Raw genomic sequence first — 21,831 nt, forward strand, 5'->3', positions numbered from 1 at the left:
ATGTGTATGTGTCATACAGACTAAGGACCCAAACCCACTCCCACCATAGTCAATGAGATTTTTACATTGACATGGGACCCAAGTCTTCATTTCCTAAGTACACGAGAACCAAGAGGCCCCAACTGGGATTATGCTAGGCATTGTGAAAACACACAGTGAGATAGTCTCTACCCTAAAGAGCGTACAGTCTAAACAGACATGACAGACAAAGGTGAAAGAGAGGCCTGAAGTGCCTTGTCCCACAGATCAGTTCTAGAACCAGGAATAGACTCAGGTCTCCTGAGCCTCAGTCCAGTGTCCCATTGACTGGACCATGGAGATTTTTTTTGTTTTAGACAGTCAAAAACAAATAATGGGAAAAAGCAAAGGATCATGGAGATGAGCAATAAAGACCAAACACCTGCAGCATCTTTCTGAGACTCTAAAGGCTTGTCTACACAGGGGAAATGACTGGAATCGCTATTGCAGAATAAGCTCTGCTTTTAAAGCACACTAATTGTTCCAGAATTGAGTGTCCATACAGGGAGCTTATTCTGGAATAGTTATTTCAGAACATCTTATTCTACAATAGCTATTCTGGTCACTTTTCCAATGTCGAGATGTCCTAAGGGCATGTTTGTAGAGGAGAAGCTTAATTACCTAAATCATTACTGTGGAGCCATGCACACATCTATGTCTGAAATTCAAGCAAAAGACTACCCTGTGTAATATTCTGTACAAAAACAACAGCTCAGAAAAAATTACAAACATTACTCAAGCCTCGGCGCACCCCTCAGCGGGAATTATGGCAAGACTTGTTAGGCCCATTTTACAGATTGTTGAACTGAGGCATAGGCTTTGAGTGACTTACTCAGGGTCACACTGCAACTCAGTGGCAGAGGCAGGAGTAGATGTCAGGACCCAAGTGCCCTGTTATAGCCACCAGTTGCACCTCTGCCCTATGTATCAACACTTGCCCATGAACCAGTGTCACAAGAAAAACAGCAGCATCCTGGCAACAACAATCATCATTAGGCTACTATTGCTGTGTGAATATCCAGAATCAGTTCTGGGCTTGTATATTTTAGTAATGGGCATAACAGCAATGTGTACAATAGATCCAGGAGTACAGGAAACCACTGCCAATGGCATTCTCTCTCACAAAGTATTTATAGCAGTATCCCACTGCAGCACCCCCTTGTCATAGTATAGCTGACGCTGTAGCTTCCCTTTCAATGAGAATGACTCATCTCTTGCTCATATACAGACCATCATGAGGGATTAGTTGTATTTCTGTGGATGTCCTTAGGCAATAGGAAAGAAATGGGTTTATATTTTGGGCATTCTCAAATGCCATTGTTATTTTCCATACTTCCTCTTGTTTTATGTGTTAACCTGAAATTTTAAAACTCATTGTGTTTCAAATGGTTTCAGATCATGCCAGTGGTCTTAATAAGTAAGTGAAGTTACAGTTACTCTAAACCTTGAGCCCAGAATGGGACATAACCTAGTGTAGTCATTTTGAGACTATTGTGGCAGAAAGTAGAGCTTGAGATTTAACACTGGAAATTAGAAGTTGATCCTACTTCTTATACAAAATTGAGATTGACAAAATTGAGGTTTATCTACATAAACCTTTAAACAAAGACGTGGCTCTGAATTAAAATTAGGGAACTGGCAAAATGAAGTTGAGGCTTTTGTTGGAAAGAATGTCAGAGGCAAAGAGATACAATAATGTAGCTTCAACACTGAATACCTAAGTAGACAATTTTCGTGAATATTCTTTTTAAAGATCTACTTTTAATATGACTGGAATTGCTTAAAGTGGCAATTATTGATCAATTAAATTTCAGCTCTGGGGTTTAGCCCACTTAGTCCGTAGGAACCTACAAACTGGGGAGTATGGACCATCAACTAAAGAACCCATAATTTGATTATGTCCTGTTAAAATTGGTGTCTAAGAATAGAAATGGATCTGTAGATCTCTTACCTGCAACACAGAAAAACTAACCCGTTGGTACTTAATGTTCCATACACTCGTGCATCTTGCATATGCTTAGTAAGGACTTTTTATCAATGTAGCCCCCAAATGTTTTGCTATCAGAGAAACAGAGAAGAAACATTTGGAAATAAATTCAGATTCTGGATGTCACACCACTAAATTTTGCTCTCATTGACATGATTGATATTGCTAGGGGTTGCACGGGGTAACTGAGAGCACAAATTAACCCATTATTTCCAAATAATTTCAAAATTAGTTTAGGGGCTAACAAGAAACAATCGGAACAGAGACCCAGAAATGGGTAGGTACTTAATTAGAAGATCTCTGATACAGACATTGTCATACAGGTCAAAATACTTCAAACGTATACGTGATATGAAAATATATTGGCAGCCAGTTAAAGACCTGATATGGTAATGTCCTTGAGGGGGTAAAAAGCAGATGATTCCATGGGATTAATATGAACAAACAAGTGCTATCCCAACATCAATAAAGTGTTGATGAGACAAACGAAGAGTACAGCTCAGGCCTCTGTCATTAGGGAACAGATCACCTAAACTCCCTCATAGATTTCCACCATAACTTCCTGGACACCAGGATCACCTTCAAAAATGAAACCCTACAAACAACTGTATACAAGAACCCCCTGAGTCACCCCACTTACCTTCACGGATCCAGTAATCACCCCAAATGCACTGAGAAATCAATCATCTACAGCCAGGCACTCGGATACCATGGAATATGCTCCCATGAGAAAGTAGGGATGTAAATATCCGTTTAAAAAGTTAACCTCTGCGGCAGGAACTGCTCTGGCCAGCCTGGCCCGGCCCTGGGGTCGCTCTGGCTGGCCGGCCCGTGGGGCTGGGGGCTAACGGTTAGGGTCAGTTAACTGGTTAGACTAATGCTTACCAGTTATCCCTAAGAGAAAGTCAAGGATATGCACCTTAACACAGTTAAAACCACCTTCACCAAATCAGGGCACTACACCAGCAAAATAGATCACATCATGGAATGGGCCATCCAAATACTCAGAGAGAAGCTGCTTCAATAGAGAAAAAAGCCCACCAACTGCATACCCCTAGTTGTTGCCTACCACTCCACACTGGAATCCATATGGGGTATCATCAAACAATGACAACCCATACCCAATGGGGGCCACATCCTGAAAGAAATCATTCCCAAACCCCCTCTTCTGGCCTTCAAATAACCTCCCTCCCCAAACCTTGCCAAGATCATCTTCAGAAGCAAGCTCCACACAGACCAGGATACACCAATTCAAAGTGGCACCAGTCCATGCCAGAACAACAGATGCAAAACCTGAAGATGTATCTCCATTGCTACAATGAATGATATTCCCCACAATGGATGACCAGTGCCTCCCACAGCACACCTTTCAACACCCAGGGGTCCTCCACATGCCTATCACAACATGTGGTATACTTCATCCAGTGAACTAACTGCCCCAATAACAACTATGTGAGGAAAACCAGACAATCATTACACCCTCGAATGAACTCACACAGAAAAATGATAAAAGACAAAAACACCCTATCATGCCTGGGAGAAAACTTTTCATAAAATGATCACTCCATATCTGAGCTCTCAGTCCTCCTCCTCCAAGGAAACCTGTACACCTTCAAAATACAAGCCTGAGGACTTACATCCATAATTTTGCTAGACAATAAAAACTATGGACTCTCTAAAGACATTAGATTTATGGCTCATTACAACAATCTTTAACCCACTAACCCTCCTTTGTCCTAGGACTTCAGAGAAGTTAATTGCCCACTTCATCTTCAATAGTCTCTTGCAACATGTGTTAATTCCATATGCTTGAAAAGCTGTTCCATCTTGTAGTTCGCTGTGAGACTCTGAGTAGCTTTCTCAGACCTGAAGAAGAGTTCTGTGTAGCTCAAAAACTTGTCTCTTTCACCAACAGAAGTTGGTCCAATAGAAGATATTATCTCACCTACTTTGTCTCTCTAATATCCGGGGACCAACATGGCTGCAACCACAGGCATCAATTTTCTGATTTCCCTGGTAGTGCTCAACCCCTGCTCTGCCCCAGGCCCCGCCCCCACCCCATGCCTGCCCCACCTCTTCCAGCCCCTGCTCCGCCCCCATCCCACCCCACCCCATTCCACCCCCTCCTTGAGCACCCCGCCCTTGCTCTGCCTCTTCCTGCCCCCCCCCAGCACCTCCTGCCCATGGCTGAACAGCGGGCAGGAGGCACTGGGAGGGAGTGAGAGAGGAGGTGATCGGGGGAGGGGCTGCCAGTGGGTGCTGAGCACCCACTATTTTTTTCCATGGGTGCTCCAGAGCACTCACAGAGTCGGCACTTCTGGCTGCAGCTACACAGCAAACATTAGTGAAATGTTTCAGAGTAACAGCCGTGTTAGTCTGTATCCGCAAAAGGAAGAACAGGAGTACTTGTGGCACCTTAGAGACTAACAAATTTATTAGAGCATAAGCTTTCGTGGACTACAGCCCACTTCTTCGGATGCATATAGAATGGAACATATAATGAGGAGATATATATACACACATACAGAGAGCATAAACAGGTGGGAGTTGTCTTACCAACTCTGAGAGGCCAATTAATTAAGACTGTAGTCCACGAAAGCTTATGCTCTAATAAATTTGTTAGTCTCTAAGGTGCCACAAGTACTCCTGTTCTTCTTTTATTAGTGAAATGGGCAGTCTTCAATGTAATTCTAAGCTTCTGTCAGAATGAATAATGTGCATAAGTAGAAGCCTAAAGATTATAGGACCTGGTACTGAAGCCCATCCAAAGTGAACAAAAGTAGCACCAGAACAATGAATGCAGTAGTGAAGCGGTGACACTCAGATCAGACTTGATCCTTCTAGGTGCTCACTTTGAGAATTAAGAGCACTTAGTGCATCTCCGAAGGTGATAGACATCTTCCGGGACCAGACCTTTTAACATAATGAAAACCAACCGAGAGAGAACAGGGAAGACGTCCAAGGCAATGTCTCAGCATCCTACTGTCCGCAGTATCAAACACAGGCTGTTGGAGTCAAGTGAAATAAGCAATAAAGGGGCAACAGGTTGGCTTGAAGTGATACATTGTTACAGGCAGTTTCCGTGCTGATCCTACATTTAAAAATAGATGGACACTTATCCAGGAGGTGAGCTTGTAATTTTATAACTAAAGCATTTTCTGTTATATTTGATAAGGGAAAGAAGATTGGAGCCTGGTCAGAAATCTAAAAATTCATCTCCTGGCAAGGGATAATAGCTTGAGACGAGAGGCATCAAACAATTGGAGATTTAAAAGAAATCAGTGCAGTCCCCAACAACAAAGCATTCAGTGGTGAATTAAGACTGCATCCTCCATGCACAATCTAGCTCAGGGGTTCTCAAACTGGGGGTCGGGACCCTTCAGGGGGTCATAAGGTTATTACATGGTGGGGGGTCGCAAGCTGCCAGCCTTCACTCCAAACCCCACTTCGCCCCAGCATTTATAATGGTGTTAAATATATAAAAAAGTGTTTTTAATTTATAAGGGGGAGGGTGTCGCACTTAGAGGCTTGCTATGTGAAAGGGTCACCAGTACAAAAGTTTGAGAACCACTGATCTAGTCAGCCTGCTGCCTAGCACCACGCACCTTGCTTTCAGCTTAAATGTTGCTGAGATTTGTGGAGATTTTTTAAGAGCAGGTTACACAAACACCTATCAGGAATTGTCTAGATAATACTTAGTCCTGCCATGAGTGCAGGGGACTGGACTAGATGACCTCTCAAGGTCCCTTCCAGTTCTATGAGATCCCACCTCCACAGAGTTGGGGGATGGAGGGAAGAAAACATTTTAACCACAGAATTTGAGAGCATAGCCCCTCCAAATCTACAGCCATCCAGCCCACCTGCTTCTGCTTTCCCCAAGGACAGTTGCTGAATGCCTCGCTCTCCCATTTAGGTGGAGAGAAGTCATCAGCCTGATGAGCCCTAGTCTGCATCTCATTTCACAGCCAAGCAGACATCAACTTTTGGCCCCACTGCCACTTTTTAAAGGGTCTGACTGGAATATGGGGTGAATTTTTCAGTCCGGTTCTTATCTTCAGTGAAAGGTTAACTAGATTAGGCCACACAGGACAGGAGGATACTGGATTGTCGGAGGTCATAGGTTACAACCTGACTCCCACTGTTAGCATAATGAATGTTTCCAGGGAACATGGACTGGGTTCCAAGTCCAACAAAAAAACCCTCCTCCCTCTAAATTCTTCTCCTCTGAGCTCCTCCCCTGCCATGGCTGGCAGGAATTAACTCTCCTCCCTGTAAAACCCTCCCATCACACTACGTCCCCATACGCTCTCCGCCTTCCCCAATGGTCATTCCTGGTCATGTGTGAACTCTGTGGCTCTAGAGTAAGTGACAGTGCCCAACCAGATGAGCTGCGTTTTACTGACAGGAGCTATTGTTTTTTGCAGAGTTTTGGTCTAAAACAACCACCTTAATTCTGCCCCCAGTAAGGATGCCAGCCTCCCACTTCCTCTTTCCTCAATCTGAGTGAGTGGGGGCTTCCCAGGACACTTCAGAAGGGAGAGGGGCTGGGTCGGGGAGATAGTCTGGTCTGTTTAATATGGAGGTGATGGGAATTAGGGGAGCAGGGTAGTGACATGCCCGCTAAATACTGTAAGGACCAATCAGACACCCATTACTGTAGTATCTGAGTGCCTGACAATCCTCAATATTCATCCTCACAACACCACCATGAGGTAGGAAGTGCTATTAGCCCCACTTTACAGATGGGAAACTGAGGTGCAGAGCGGCTAAGTGACTTACCCAAGGTCACACAAGAAGTCTGTGCAGGAGCTGGGAATTGAACTCATGTCACCCAAGTAATAGACTATTGCCCTGACCAGGGCAGAGTTAAGGTTAAGGTTGAGGCAAGCTATCTGCATGATGGCCGTGTTAGTTATGAAGTGTGTCTATGGTTGATGGAGGAGAAAGTATGTACTAGCTTGTCTTTTCCTTGCTTTTGAAGTTGCATGTCAGCTATGTTATATGTGCAGAAACTTTAGCTGACTCACAATTTATTGTTTTGGTGCATGACTGTTGACCTAAGATGGGAATTCTTGTTCTCTAGTTTATAAAGCCTAAAAAGAACGTTTTTTATATTAAAATGATGGTAGCATTAGCAAGAGACCTTCAATCTAATTAAAGCTAGGAGATTAGCATCCAGAATATTTGCAAAGCTGGGAATTGTAAATTAATGAAATGTATACAATTTTATACGGCTTTAATATTTAATGAAATCATTCAGGATATATGTCCTGTTCCCCGGCTTACCTGCCTTGTACAAACTGTATGCCTGTTTATGAAAAACAAGAGGTTAGTGAGGAGAAATACAATGATCAGGAGATCTGCTTATTGTTCAACAATAGGCCTGCCTTCTGTCTCTGGTATTTATTTTTACAGTTTAGCTAGTAATGGTTAGTAACAATTAATGAGAGTATTTTTAGAGTATCATTAATGTTTTAAGAATATACATAAAACACAATGCCAGCTCCAAGGAGTTGAAATAAGAAAAGGTAAGACAAGACGCAGGACAACAGTTCAGCAGAGTGAGGGTGCAGTAGTTAATAATGATGAACATAAGGGAGACGGGGTTGTGGGATGAAGGATTTGGAGGAATTTGAAAGAGAGGGGAGAGTGTGTCTGGTGCCCCAGGACAAGTGGGGTATTGCAGATACAGGAGACAGCATCATAGGAAGCATGAAGCAGAGAGTAATTAAACAAGAAGGGCTACACCACCATCCTCTAGGAGGGCTAGATTGTTACTATACCATCTGTCCTAGGTAAAGGGCAGTGCATAGCTGCACCACCCCAGGGGTAGTCTTGAGACCAAATACTCTGGCCAGTGACTAGAAAGAGTGGAGCCAGGACTCCTCCCACTTCTTCCCCCTTGCCCCTCTTCTATTGGGCAAGTAGCCTTCAGTTCTCTCCCCCCTCTCACAGTTGGAGTGGCAATCTGAACCCAGGAATAAAGAAGTCCTTACTGCCCCCTGCAGCCAAATAAGAGCCATGACAATCAACCCCTCCAAGAGGCAAAATTGAAGATAGCCACCCACATTTAATGGCCTTCCCTCAAATTCAATAGGGTGTCTCCTCCCATGGAATTCCATGAGGAGGAAAAGGAAAAAACCTTGAAGCATGGAGAGAGATGAGATCCCTTTGAATGTAATTATGCCACCTCTAGTGTAGGGACCAAAGTAGCAGTGGTAGCTTTAGAAATGGGTAGATCAGTTCTCTAACTCAGGTGACCAGGTGTCCGGTTTAGGACCAGAACACCCGGTCAAAAAGGGATCCTGGCAGCTCCAGTCAGCACCACTGACCGGGCCGTTGGCTGTCCAGTTGGCAGTGCCGGGCAGCGGGACTGGCGGGCTCCCTGCTAGCCTCTACTCCATGCAGCTCCCGGGAAGCAGCCAGCATGTCCCACTCCCGCCCCCCCGGCTCCTTTGCGTAGGGCAGGGGTGGGGAACCTAGGGCACGCTGGCTGGATCTGGTCCCCGTGGTTAATTTCATCTGGCCTGCAGCACCTCCCTTCCCTCACAGGGCAGGAGTCGCAAGCGATGGATTGCCCCATTGCAGGGGGGAAGCCCTGAGTCTCTGTGCCCCCCCACCCTGTGGGACTGGAGCCACTGCACCAGTTCGTCCCGCTGTGGGGGGAAGCCCCAAGCTGCCGCGCCCCCACGCAGAGCTGGAACCGCTGCACCTGAGCCTCCACACAGGGCGGGAGCCACAAGCACCAGCTCGCCCCGCTGCAGGGGGAAGCCCTGAGCCTCCACAGACCCCTTCCTCCCCCGGGCAGGTGAGTGGCCCCCAATTGATTTTTCCTGTGGGTCAATGACCTGTGACAGAAAAAAGGTTCCCCTCCCCAGAACTCTCCCCACAGCCCTGATCCTTCTCCCACCCTCTGAACCCCTCTGTCCCAGCCCAGAGCACTCTCCTGCACCCCAAATTCCCCAGCCCCACCCCAGAGTTTGCACCTCACACCCCCTGCATCCCTGCCCCAGTCCAAAGCCCCCTCCTGCACTCCAAACCCCTTGATCCCAGCACAGAGCACCCTCTCGCACCCCAAATGCCTCATCCCCAGCCCCAAAGAAGAGCCCGCACCTTGAGCCGGAGCCTTCACCCCCTCCCCCCGCATCCCAACCCGCTGCCCGAGCCCAGAGCCCCTTCCCGCACCCTGAACTCCTCCTCTCTGGCCCCTCCCCAGAACTCGCACCCCCAGATGGAGCCCTCACCCCCTCTCACATCCCACCCCACTGCCTCAGCCTCAAGCCTCCTCCTGCACTCTGAACTCCTCCTTTCTGGACCCACCCCAGAGCCCACACCCCCAGCTGGAGCCATCACCCCCTCCCCCATCCCAACTCCCTGAGCCAGCCTGGTAAAAATGAGTGCGTGAGTGAGGGTGGGGAGAGCGAGCGACGGGGGGGTGTATGTGTGTGGAGTGAGCAGGGGCGGGGCCTCGTAGAAGGGGCGGGGCATGGGCCTTGGAGGAGGGGCGGGGCAAGGGTGTTCGGTTCTGTGTGAGTAGAAAGTTGGCAACCCTATCTCTAACAAAGGTAGATCTTGGGCACTTAAGTTTGCCCATCTCTGGATTTTGCTAAAGGTCAGCAGTGTCTAATGCATTTAAAGTACAAGTTTTACAGTGCTTTACTTTACATTATGGTCACTGAATCTTTCTGCAACTTACATGTTAGAATATTCTAATCTTGCTCTACATTTTGAGGCTGAAAGATAAACCGGTTGTTTAATGAAATCCACCACACTGCAGGGAGAGTAACCATTGTGTTTCTTCATTTCAAAGAACAGCTGAAATCTAACATCTGGTGTAACTGTACAAACCTGACCTTAGGTCAAAATAAGTATTGTATTGTTGATGATGGATATGCTTTTTTCATTACAATGCTGTCTCCACAGTTGAAGCATCCATGCCGTGCATTCCGAGTTATATCCAAGTCTGTTGATAAATACTGATTTTTAAAATAAAATTATTTTTTATGCCTATAAACAAGATTTTTTTTAAATCCTCCCATGAGCTCCCAGCTTCTTGTCAGCAATTTACAATTATATGAGTGACTCCGTCTTCATGATAGCTGTCTAATATCGGGTGATCAAGGATTTATGTTTCTAAAGCTCTGACTGTGCTCCTAAAAGAACAGTTTTACAAGAAAGTGATTTTTCTGTGTCTAATGCCCTTTCCCATTGCTTCCCCCTTTGAATGGTTGTGTCTTTGGAGCCCTGGTCAGAATAGGACTCAAGGGTTTTACAATCTAAATTCTCGAACAGACGTGTACACATGGGCACGTGCCCTGACGTGAGAGCTGGGCCTCGTGTTTGTAGAGCTGGTCCTCAATGTGAAAAATTCAGCCAAGTGGTATATTGGTGAATACAATATATTGTACAAATGATGTGTAATACAGAATAAACTCTGTTATAGAGCATGGTTAAAACTTAATTGAGGAAAATTTACAGAGTGCTCAGGAAGTGGGGTTGCTCCTCCCATACACTGAACACTTTATTACAGCAACACTTCCAGAATTCAGCCAACTCACGTATATACAGCCACCAACCTAGGCCTTTTAAGTTACTTATAGTTCATATCACTCAGCAAGCAATGGCAAACAATATTTGTGTTGTAAGCTTATTATTACTTAGATTGTAAGCTCTTTGGGGCAGGGACCATCTTTTTGTTCCGTGTTTATGTAACACCAACAGACCTCGGTCATTGTTGGGATAGAACCTGGGACCTTTGAAGCTTAGTGCATGAGCCTCTACCGCATGAGCCAACTGGCTGTTAGCTAATGCTCAAGAACAGAATCATTTTATCTCTCTCTCTGTAAGTGGCCTCGGTGCCACTAGATAGGACAGAACACCACACCCAGAAGCTGTGTGGGTTACATTTATACAACACCTAGCCCCATAATGGGCCCTGGTCCATGACTGGAGCTCATAGGCACTATCACCATTCACATAATTAATTATAATGTTGTGTGATTGTTATTGAGCATAACACTGTAACGTCTATTAGGCAACAATTAGAATGAAAAAAGGAAAACTTTAACTTCATTTGTTAAAAGCTGTCTCAGGAATGTCTCAATGACCAGATGAGAATGGCTGAGATTTTTCAGTCTTTACCTGGATAAGTTCAAACGTCACATTCTTTCCTTGCTTTGTGTGTATTTTAATTCTATATTTTTGTTTAAACAACATAAATTATAGTGGCTGACAACTTGGTCTGGACCTATAAGGCCTGAATCACCACACCATTACCCTAATTTTATGTCAGTGTAACTACTGGTTTCAGCTGATTTAACGTTGCTATGAGAATGGAGTAATACAGTAATGAATCAGTAGAAAATAGTAAAACCAGGTAGAATCATGACTACATTACAATCAATAGGAATTTTGCCATTTATTTCAAATGGGCAAGGATTTCATTGCTAGTCTGTGTTCCCACCTTGCCATTGAGCAGCTTTCTGGCCAAGTCACTTCACCTCTCCGTGCCTCAGTTTCTCTTTCCCTCCCCTCTCCCCTTCTTCTATCTTGTCTACTTGGACTATATGCTCTTTGGCACAGGGATTTCCTATCTGTCCATTGCCTAGAACAACAGGATACTAATCTTGGTAGGGACCTCCAGGTGCTATTGTGATACACATAATAATCTCTCTCAATAAGCCCAAACCCCAGTGTTCATTTACTGATTGTGTCTAGCTCCAGAATCTTTTTTCCTGGTTGCTTTCAGACCTGCGGATTTTCAGAAGGATCGCTTCGCTCCTGTCCATAAGCTTTCTGAACATAGAATCATAGAATATAAAAAGATTAGGGTTGGAAGGGACCTCAGGAGGTCATCTAGTCCAATCCCCTGCTCAAGGCAGGACCAATCCCCAACTAAATCATCTCAGCCAGGGCTTTGTCAAGCCGGGTCTTAAAAACCTCTAACGAAGGAGATTCCACCACCTCCCTAGGTAACCCATTCCAGTGCTTCACCACCCTCCTAGTGAAATAGTGTTTCCTAATATCCAACCTAGACCTCCTCCACTGCAACTTGAAACCATTGCTTCTTGTTCTGTCATCTGCCACCACTGAGAACAGCCTAGCTCCATCCTTTTTGGAAACCCCCCCTTCAGGTAGTTGAAGGCTTCTATCAAATCCCACCTCACTCTTCTCTTCTGCAGACTAAATAACCTCAGTTCCCTCAGCCACTCCTCATAAGTCATGTGCCCCAGCCCCCTAATCATTTTCATTGTCCTCCGCTGGACTCTTTCCAATTTGTCCACATCCCTTCTGTAGTGGGGGGACCAAAACTGGACGCAATACTCCAGGTGTGGCCTCACCAGTGCCGAATAGAGGGGAATCGTTGCATCCCTCGATCTGCTGGCAATGCGCCTACTAATACAGCTTAATTTTTCTTTCCATTTCTCACTGCATTAGGTCAATGAGCCAGATTCACTGGTACACCCTGGGTGTTTTGCACCACTTGCACCACGCAAAGAAGCTGTACACTTGGCCCAATAGGGCCCTGATGTTGATGGGGGCCATTAGGTATGACTGTAATACACATAATTAAGAGCAAAATTCTTCACTAGATCCAGGTACTGGGTTATGATGTAGAGATTGTGTTCTCCCTTGATGCTAATCTCTCTTACTGGTGTTACTGATAGACCTGCATGCCTAGGGAGAGCAAAATATCATCTTCAAGAGTCATGCTGTGCACATGTATTTTGCCCTCAGTATGTTGCCTATAAACACATGAAATGGAGTCTTGTCTCCCCAAAGTCCTTAAAACATTTTCCAATACAGCACTAAACAGCGTAAAAAACATATTCAAAACCATGGAAGTTACATTAAAAAAAAAAAAAAGGCTGTTCATTTCAATTCTGCCAAAGCTAAATACATTTATAGATTTGTTCATAATTATTTTTAGAGTAGAATTCTGTTTGTTTGACAATGTCTGAAAAATGAAGTACCTGGGGCAACATCTCTGATGCGGCCGGCACATCTTAAAAGTGGAAAAATGTTTGCTATAATTTTGATTTTTTTTAATTCTTCCAAATACTAAGTGCTGAGTTAACTCATTCAGTAAGGATCGCTTGTTTGAGGGTCTGGGTCTCTTCGTCTGCCCTACCATCACTTTGTAAACAGAGAACACCAATCAGTTGCTGAAAGAGTATACTGATTATATAACTCGGAATAGATTTCCTGGGAAGGATTAACATAACATGAATCATTGATCCTTCTTTGTCAGCTCAGTTTACAAAAACACTATTAGTGGCAATACTCAACAGCAATCTTCTGTATTATTAAAAATAATAATACTTTGCAATTAACCAGCATGTTCTATCCAAGAATCTGAGCTCTTTGCAAACATCATTTCATTAAGATGCTGTGCAGCAGACATTATCCACTTTGCACACATGAGCAAACTAAGGTGCTGAGAATTGCCGAGCACCCACAAGTCAGACCTATTTAAAGGGTCTCAAGTTGGGGTCCCAAAAATAGAGGCAACCAAAGTCAATAATCACTTGAAAATATTGGCCGAGGTCATCTTGAATGTCAGATGCACAAACAGAAATAGAACTCACCTCTCCTAATTCCTACTAATTTGTGAGTCTTTTCTTTAAAGGCATTAAATATGGCAGGCTAGATTCTGATCCCAGCCACATCAGTGGAAGCCTAAAGTAATTCCACTGATGTCAATAGTTTGATACTGAATTTTCACTGGTATAAGTCAGACCAGAGAGATTCCAGGCCTGGAACCTTCAAGCCTGTGAACTTAAAGTTATTGGCAGGACAGTTAAGGAAAGCTTCTACAGTCTTCCCTCCCATTCTGCACTGTACCCAAACGCTTTTCTTTATCGGGAAAGCAAAAGTACATTGAATTCACTGCCTTTAAAGACTCTGTCTGGATCCATACCATTCATAACAACATTGTAACCATGAATGAAAAAGCTCAAAGCGAATGATTTTGATGCCTGGGCATTTTTGCTGTTTATTTGTTTACATACGCTAGCCAGCAGGGCAATTGCTGATAATGAAATGTTAGAATCATCTGCTTTCACATGGGATTTTATTTCACTATAAAATATTGAAATTGTCCTGATAGTTGGCTTGGTATGGATGCTCAATATGAAAGCCATTGATATCCCAGAACAATTAAGAGTTCACCAAGCACATGCTATTGGCATTATATTTTGCATTGTTAATGTTCCTGACTTTAAAAAAAAAAAAAGGCTTTCTTGATGGAGCTTTTCAGAACTATCTGTTCCCAATAACATTTTATGCTGGTATCTGGTGGAGGATACTATGGGCAAACAGAAGGACCTGATCCAAACCAATGGGAGGTGGAGTCTTTCCATTGACTTCAAAGGGCTTCAGATCGAGCCCTAAAACAGCACACAGAGAAATGGAGGAAAAAAAAAAAAAAGAAGCGTTCACCTCACAATAAAGTGCCCAGAGTACATAATCAGACCGTTGGTATTTCATCAGAGAGGATATCTGTTTATTTTCCGCCCTACAATGCATTAGAGTTTGTGAAAGCTGCCAGATGTAACACTCCGGAGACAGAAACCTGTTTATCCATAGAACCGATACAACATGGGCTGTTGCTAGCTGCAGAAGCTTCTCCCACCCTGCCCTGACAAAGTACCTGAGCCTTGAACTGGAGCAACCACTTCTGGGGAGTGGCAGGCAAATTCAGTCTGTTCCTCTTTGGCCTCCCTGTGGAGGCGCCAACATGGCTGCCTATTACCAACCGATTACCACTTACAAAACTACATTCCTTGATTCCAAGGCCTTGGCCTCACAGGCATGTTAATGAACCACAGGGAAAATTCACCCCTTCCATGAGAGGAGCTGGAGCAAGACTTTATTTGACTGGAGCAGGAATTTATATTTCGTGTCTTTATGAGCAGTTTTTATTCATTTGACCACATCCACAGAGGTGTAGGGCCTTGGGGGGGGAGAGGGCTTTCACAGCAATGGAACAGAGAACTGAGAGGAGGCAGCCTGATTCTCCATCCCCACTAAGGGACAGACAGAGGAGAAGGCCTCTCAGGACCACCTTTTGCCTCTCTCCACCACAAGGGCTGAAGCTTTCTTCACTGGAAGCCCGAGTTACCAGTCTGCTCAGAGTGGGTTTTTCAAAAAATACTCCGCTACCTTTGACTTCAGTAGGAGCAGAGTGAGGTCAAGGCTGAGCACTGTTGATAACCCCATCTGAATTTTCTTCGCTAGATCGTCAGAAACCAGACCACTCAATATCTGATGTGAACAGGGATGAGCTAAGACACTTAGGGCAAGTCAACACTACAATAAAAGACACACGGCATGGCCGCGGATGGCCCCGGTCAGCTGACCCTTTGTGGGGTCTCAGAGCCTGGGTTTCAACCCAAGCTCGAATGTCTAACTGCAATTTTATAGCCCCACAGCCTGACTCCATGAGCCCGAGTCAGCTGACCTGGCCTCTGAGACTCAGTTCTGCTGGCTTTTTCTCACAGTATAGACTTACCCTACAGGTAAATAAGGGTTTTTCAAAATTGGTTGGATTTTTCTAAGTAAGGAAAACAGCACCAATATGGAAAGACGTGCTTACTGTCACTGTGGACCCACTGATTTCAGAAGGAGTTCTGTGCACTGAGCAGATCAATCCCCTAGGTAAGAGGAGTCCTATCTGAGATCAATACACTAGCACTGACTTTGCTATCACACAGAAAACCAATAAGACTGGAGATCTGCATTCCACTTATTTCTATAGAGCCATCTTCTCCAATAGTACATTTTATTAACAAAAGAGGGATACTTTATTCCATTAAAATAATAGAGTAAAATTAGGCTATCTAAAATTATCTGACGTTATTATGGACATTGTCTTGTTATCCGCTGTGAGCAACCAGGGAAGATTTTACTAACAGTTGCTTTGTAGCAGGAGATTAAAATGTCTGCTTTGTTTGTTTCGATACTAAATTTAGATGGTTGATCCTCTCATTTCTGTTTGCCCATATCACTTCCAAGCTGTCTTTGGCTTGCACAAAAGCAACGTAACAGTAAACAGCACAGGAACTGAATTGTCCTCACATCACTTCTTTCCAGCCAGACACAATCCAGAGGTTTTTTTTCCCCAGAAGCACACATTAAAGTCTGCAATTCTATGGACATGAACATCTAGTAAAGCCTGTTCCATAAGAAGCCCTAACTTTATTTAGATCTTTCAATTAAAAATGTTATGAAGGCCATAGCATCTACAGGAGTAGATATCACAGAGGAAGGAGGGAGTTGACCAGATCCATATCTGGGGTAAATCAGCATAGCTCCATTGATTTCAATTTGGATTTACTAGCTCTGCATGTTAATTTGTGAAGCAGATGTACAGTACTCAGAATGGGATGAACACAGAGAAAATAGCTAAGAATGAAACCTCAACCAGAAAATAAAAAAGTTTTCCTTATGGCAAGCAGTCAAGATCAAATCAACATCTTGCTGGGTCACCATGTTTTTTAATGTTAAACTCTCATGCTACATTGTTTCATTTTGTTAGTTTTTTAACAAGGTGTTTGCTCTGGAGAGCATAGGGGGAAAGATTAGTCTTGGCATTCAGCTCTCACTGATAAAATACATCCATAGATTGATAGATTCCAAGGCCAGCAGAGACCACTGTGATCATCTAGTCCAGGGGTCGGCAACGTTCGGCACGCGGCTCGCCAGGGTAAGCACCCTGGTGGGCCGAGCCAGTTTTATTTACCTGCTGATGCGGCAGGTTCAGCCGATTGTGGCCCCCACTGGCCACAGTTCGCTGTCCTAGGCCAATGGGGGCGGTGAGAAGCGGCGCGGGCGAGCGATGTGCTGGCCACGGCTTCTCACTGCCCCCATTGGCCTGGGACGGCAAACCGCGGCCAGTGGGGGCTGCGATCGCCAGAACCTGCCGCGTCAGCAGGTAAATAAAACTGGCCCAACCCACCAGGGTGCTTACCCTGGCGAGCCGCATGCCGAACGTTGCCGACCCTGATCTAGTCTGAATACATAGGCCAGAGAACTTCCCCAAAATAATTCCTGGAGTAGATCTTTTAGAAACACCCAATTTTGATTTAATGGAGAATCCACCACAATCCTTGGTAAATTGATCTAATGGTTAATTATTCTCACTGTTAAAAATTTACTCATTTCTAGTCTGAATTTGTCTAGCTTCAACTTCCAGCCACTGGGTTTTGTTATACCTTTCTCTGCTAGATTGAAGTGCCCACTATTAAATATTTGTTCTCCATGTAGGTACTTATACATTGTAATCAAGTCATCCCTTATCCTTCTTTTTATTAAGCTAAATAGATTGTGCTCCTTGAGTCTATCACTATAAGGGATGATTTCTAATCTTTTAATCATTCTCATGGCTCTTCTCTGAACTATCTCCAGTTCATCAGCATTCTTCTAGAATTGTGGACACCAGAACTGGAGACAATATTCCAGCAGCAGTCACACTACTGAAAAGACAGAGGTAAAATAACCTCTTTACTCCTACTCAAGATTCCCCTATTTCTGCATTCAAGGATCCACATTACCCTTTTGGCCACAGCATTACATTAGGTGCTCCTGTTCAGCTGATTATCCAACACAACCCCAAAACTTTTATCAGAGTAAATCTTACCTGGATACAAATCCCCCATGGTGTAAGTATGGCCTACATTTTTCATGCCTAGATGTATACATTTAAATCTATTCATATTAAAATGAATATTGTTTGCTTGTGCCCACCTTACCAAATGATCCAGCTTACAGTGTATCAGAGACCTGTTGTCTTCATTTTTTACCAACTGCTCCAATTTTTGGTCATCTGCGAACTTTATCAGGGATGATTTTATGTTTTCTTCCAGGCCATTACTAAAATATTAAATATTGTATTTTATATTTTTCTAGTTTTTTAATCAAAATGTCATGTGGTATCAAGTAAAAGTCTAAGTATATTACATCCACACTATTATCTTTGTTAACCAAACTTGTAATCTCATAAAAAAAAAAATCAAGTTAGTCTGATGGGATCTATTTTCCGTAAACCCATGTTGAGTGGCATTAATTATATTTCATTCTTATTAATTGAGTCCTGTATTAGCTGCTACATTATCTTACCCAGGATCAGTGTCAGACTGACAGACCTATAATTACCTTGGTCATCCCCTTTACCCATTTTAAATATTGATATAACATTAGCTTTCTTCCAGTCTTCTAGAATTTCTCCAATGTTTCAAAACTGATTGAAAAGCAATGTTAATGGTCCAGCAGTATCCTCAGCCAGATCTTTTAAAATTTTTGGATGCATGTTACCCAGACCTGCTGATTTTAAAATGTGTAACTATAGTAGCTGCTACTTAACATCCTCCTGAGGTACTAGTGGAATGTAAAGAGTGTTATCATATAGTATGACTATGTCATCTGTTTTTTCCCAAATACAGAACAGAAATATTTATTGACCACTTCTACCTTTCCTGCATTATTAGTGATAATTCTACCGTTTTCATCTAGTAATGGACCAATAGCATTGATACAATTCTTTTTGTTCCTAATATACTTAAAAGACTCTTTATTGCCCTTAACTCTGCTGGCCATTATTTTTTCCTTGTGTCCCTTTGCTTCCCTTATCAATTTTCTACAATACCTAGCTTCTGATTTATATTCATTACTACCAACTTGCCCTTTCATCCACTTGTTTTATTTATTTTTAAAAATTATTTATAGTTGCCTTTCCTTCCCCTCTAAGCAAGGTCGATTTTTTTTAAAAAACCAATGAGGTCTTATTCCTCAGTTGTGGGATTGTGGCTTTTGGGACATCTATGATTCTGTGATTCACATTTTTCCGATTTAAATTCTTCCTTCCAGCTGATTTGGCTCGTAACTGTTTTCAGCTTTGAGAAATTGGCCCTTGGTGCTTTAAAAGTTATGAGCCAAATTAGCTGGGAGGAAGAATATAATCAGAAAAATGGTGTGTGTGTGTGTGTGTGTGTGTGTGTGTGTGTGTGTGTACACACACACACACCATTTTTCTGATTAAATTCATATATACACATACCACTGGTATAAAGTCCAAACCATATATATATATACACACCGCTGGTTTGGACTTTATTCTGTTTGCACATTATAAATGTGATCGTGATCACTTGTACCTAAGTTACCATTAATCTTTAGTTCTTCATGTCCTTTGGTTCCTTGATTAATTTTGTTCTCAGCATCTCAATTTTGTGTTAAGTGAGTTCTCATATCTTTTCTCTTTTTGCCCTCCCCTTTTGTTAACAGTTTAATTCCCTCCTGACTACTCTAGCCAGCCTGTCCCAAGAAGATGGATCCCCCTATACAGACTCCTATCCCCACAGAAGGTACACCAATGTTCCACAAAAACAAAACCCTCCACCCTTCTATACTTTCCTAGCCAAAGGTTCACTTCCAGCATCTTCTAATTTATGCCTTCCTCTGTTCATGGGACAGGAAGGCTCCAAGAGAAAATTGCTTGGACATTCTTCAGCGTGCTTCCGAGTTCCCTGAAGTCATCTATTATCTGTGAGGTATCCTGCAATGCTGTGTCATTAGTATCAATATGAACCCTCGCCAATGGATCCTTTCCCATTGACTTCAAAAGCCTATCCAATCATATACAGTGACAACTTGTGTCTTGGCTCCAGGAAGGCAGCACACCATCCTGTTGTCTGCCTGTCCCATGCAGAATGTTCTTTCAGTTCTTCTGAGTATTGAATCCACAATGAGGATTGTCATTTCCTTGGACAGTTGGACAACTCTTTGTGGACAAGCTTGATTTTCTTACAGGTTGGGCTGAGCTGCCATCAACAAGCATGTCGCATACCTCTCTCTGTTTCCTGGACTAGCCAGATCTTGAGAGGTATCTTCCACAGTTTCCACGTTGAGGACCTCGTATTGATTGGAAACTTCTAGCCTGTGTGGAATTCCTCCTGGTCATCTTCTCTCTGGTGGCTGCAGCCTGCCTATCCTCATCTGTCTCCTGCTGTGAAGAATGCTGTTGTGACCCTTGCCTCTGGTGGTTACAAACTACCAGGCCTCCTCCTCTGATTTCTCTCTCTGACCCTTTGGTGGTCTTATTCTTTCTTCCTTGACCCTGGGAAGATTTCCTTCTGGGTTTAACATTACTAGACTCACAGCTTGGATTGTCTCTTGGATAAAGTAAGTTCTGTCATGCTTAATTCATGAAAATATTTCTAATACCTTGAGAAAGTTTGCACTTCTACTAAGCACTTCACGGGACCTTTCCTTTTACTAGATCTGCAAATGTGACTGGCCTGTGTTTTGACACAAAAGGCTACAAGTCCCTGCCCCACTTTAGAGTGTTTATGTGACGTTGGGCAAGTCACTTAGCGTCTCTGTTCCTCAGTTCTCTATCTGTGAAATGGGGATAGTAGGCTATGGGCATTGTGAAGATAAATACATGATTAGGAGGTGATCAGATACTATGGTAACAAGGGGATGGACATATGAGTATCTCAGATATATGGTATCTCTGGATAGGCCAATGCCCAAAGGTGTGACAAAGATTTAAAATGAGGAACACATACAAATTTTACACAGAAACCTTAAAACTCAGCGGGATCTAGTCAGCTATAATAGCCAGGGAACAATAAATGTGTGTGGGATGTAAGTAACTTTGAGACTGAAATTAGCAATATCCCTTGAATCAAAGGGCATTTGACTGGTAGAAATGACCCGCACTATACATGCCCACTTGCTCTCTTACTCGGCACTGTTCATTTTATAGCTTTCCATGGATACTTTTTCAGTCATTGTTATTTTGAATAATACCTGCTATTTGCAATACGCTTTTCTGAACACCAGCTGGAAATGACTGATTTTTACCTTAAACAGTGAGGATAAAAGCACTAATGTCCTAATGAAGAGTCTCACTTAGCTAAATGCTTCATACAGCTGAGTAAAACAAAGAATTTTACTAGAGCTTAACCCAGTCGTTAATGAGCTTTTTAACCCTGACCTTTCAAATCAATGATCTACCTCTGCTTTTACCTTTCAAGCAGGAATTCCATTTTCAAGTGATAAAACATATTTTCCACTCCTTGCAATATAATGATTATTCTCAGTGATTCTGGATATATGAGGCCATCAAACCATTAGCAGGTATAAAATGTATTAACGTGCGGCATTCATGGTTACATTGGCCTTAGAGTCAATAAAAAGGAAACAATTTAGAAAGGGTGTTTATGCTAATCACAGATTATTGATAGACTGTTTCTCCCGTCATTTTTGAAGTATTAAACAAGCTAGTTAATAACAGAGGATTATGTGACTATACTCCGAGCTCTACTCACCCACCACTGGGCTTCTGTAGCATAGCAGCCTGTAGACTTTGTCTCAGAATTTAGTTGTGTTACGTAGTAGGATCATACATGTACTGCAAGAGCGTTTTTGCTGAGATCCACAGGGAGCGCCAATGGAGAGATGCCCTTTGGGTGAAATTCTTCTTTGTCGGTAGAATATCAGTCTTGATTTAGAGATAAAAACCTGCTCAAAGTAGTAACATGGAGGCAGAAAGCAATGTACAATGTTGCTTTCAGCTCTGGACACCTCATTACCAGAAGGATGCAGGCTAATTAGGAGTTCAGTGAAGAACAACAGAAATTATTGGGGAGGGGATGGATTATACTGAACAATTAAGAGTGTTTAATAGAGTAGCTCAGCTAAGTGACAGCGAAGAGGGTGAGGGAGACAATACTTGAAGTGTATGAATGATATACAGGCATCAAGAGCGAATAGGTACCATTAATTACAGAGTTGCAGTTTAAGAGGCCAGCTTGCAAAAA

This window comes from Malaclemys terrapin, chromosome 7 (genome assembly GCF_027887155.1).
Source record: "Malaclemys terrapin pileata isolate rMalTer1 chromosome 7, rMalTer1.hap1, whole genome shotgun sequence".
Classification (NCBI taxonomy): Eukaryota; Metazoa; Chordata; order Testudines; family Emydidae; genus Malaclemys; species Malaclemys terrapin.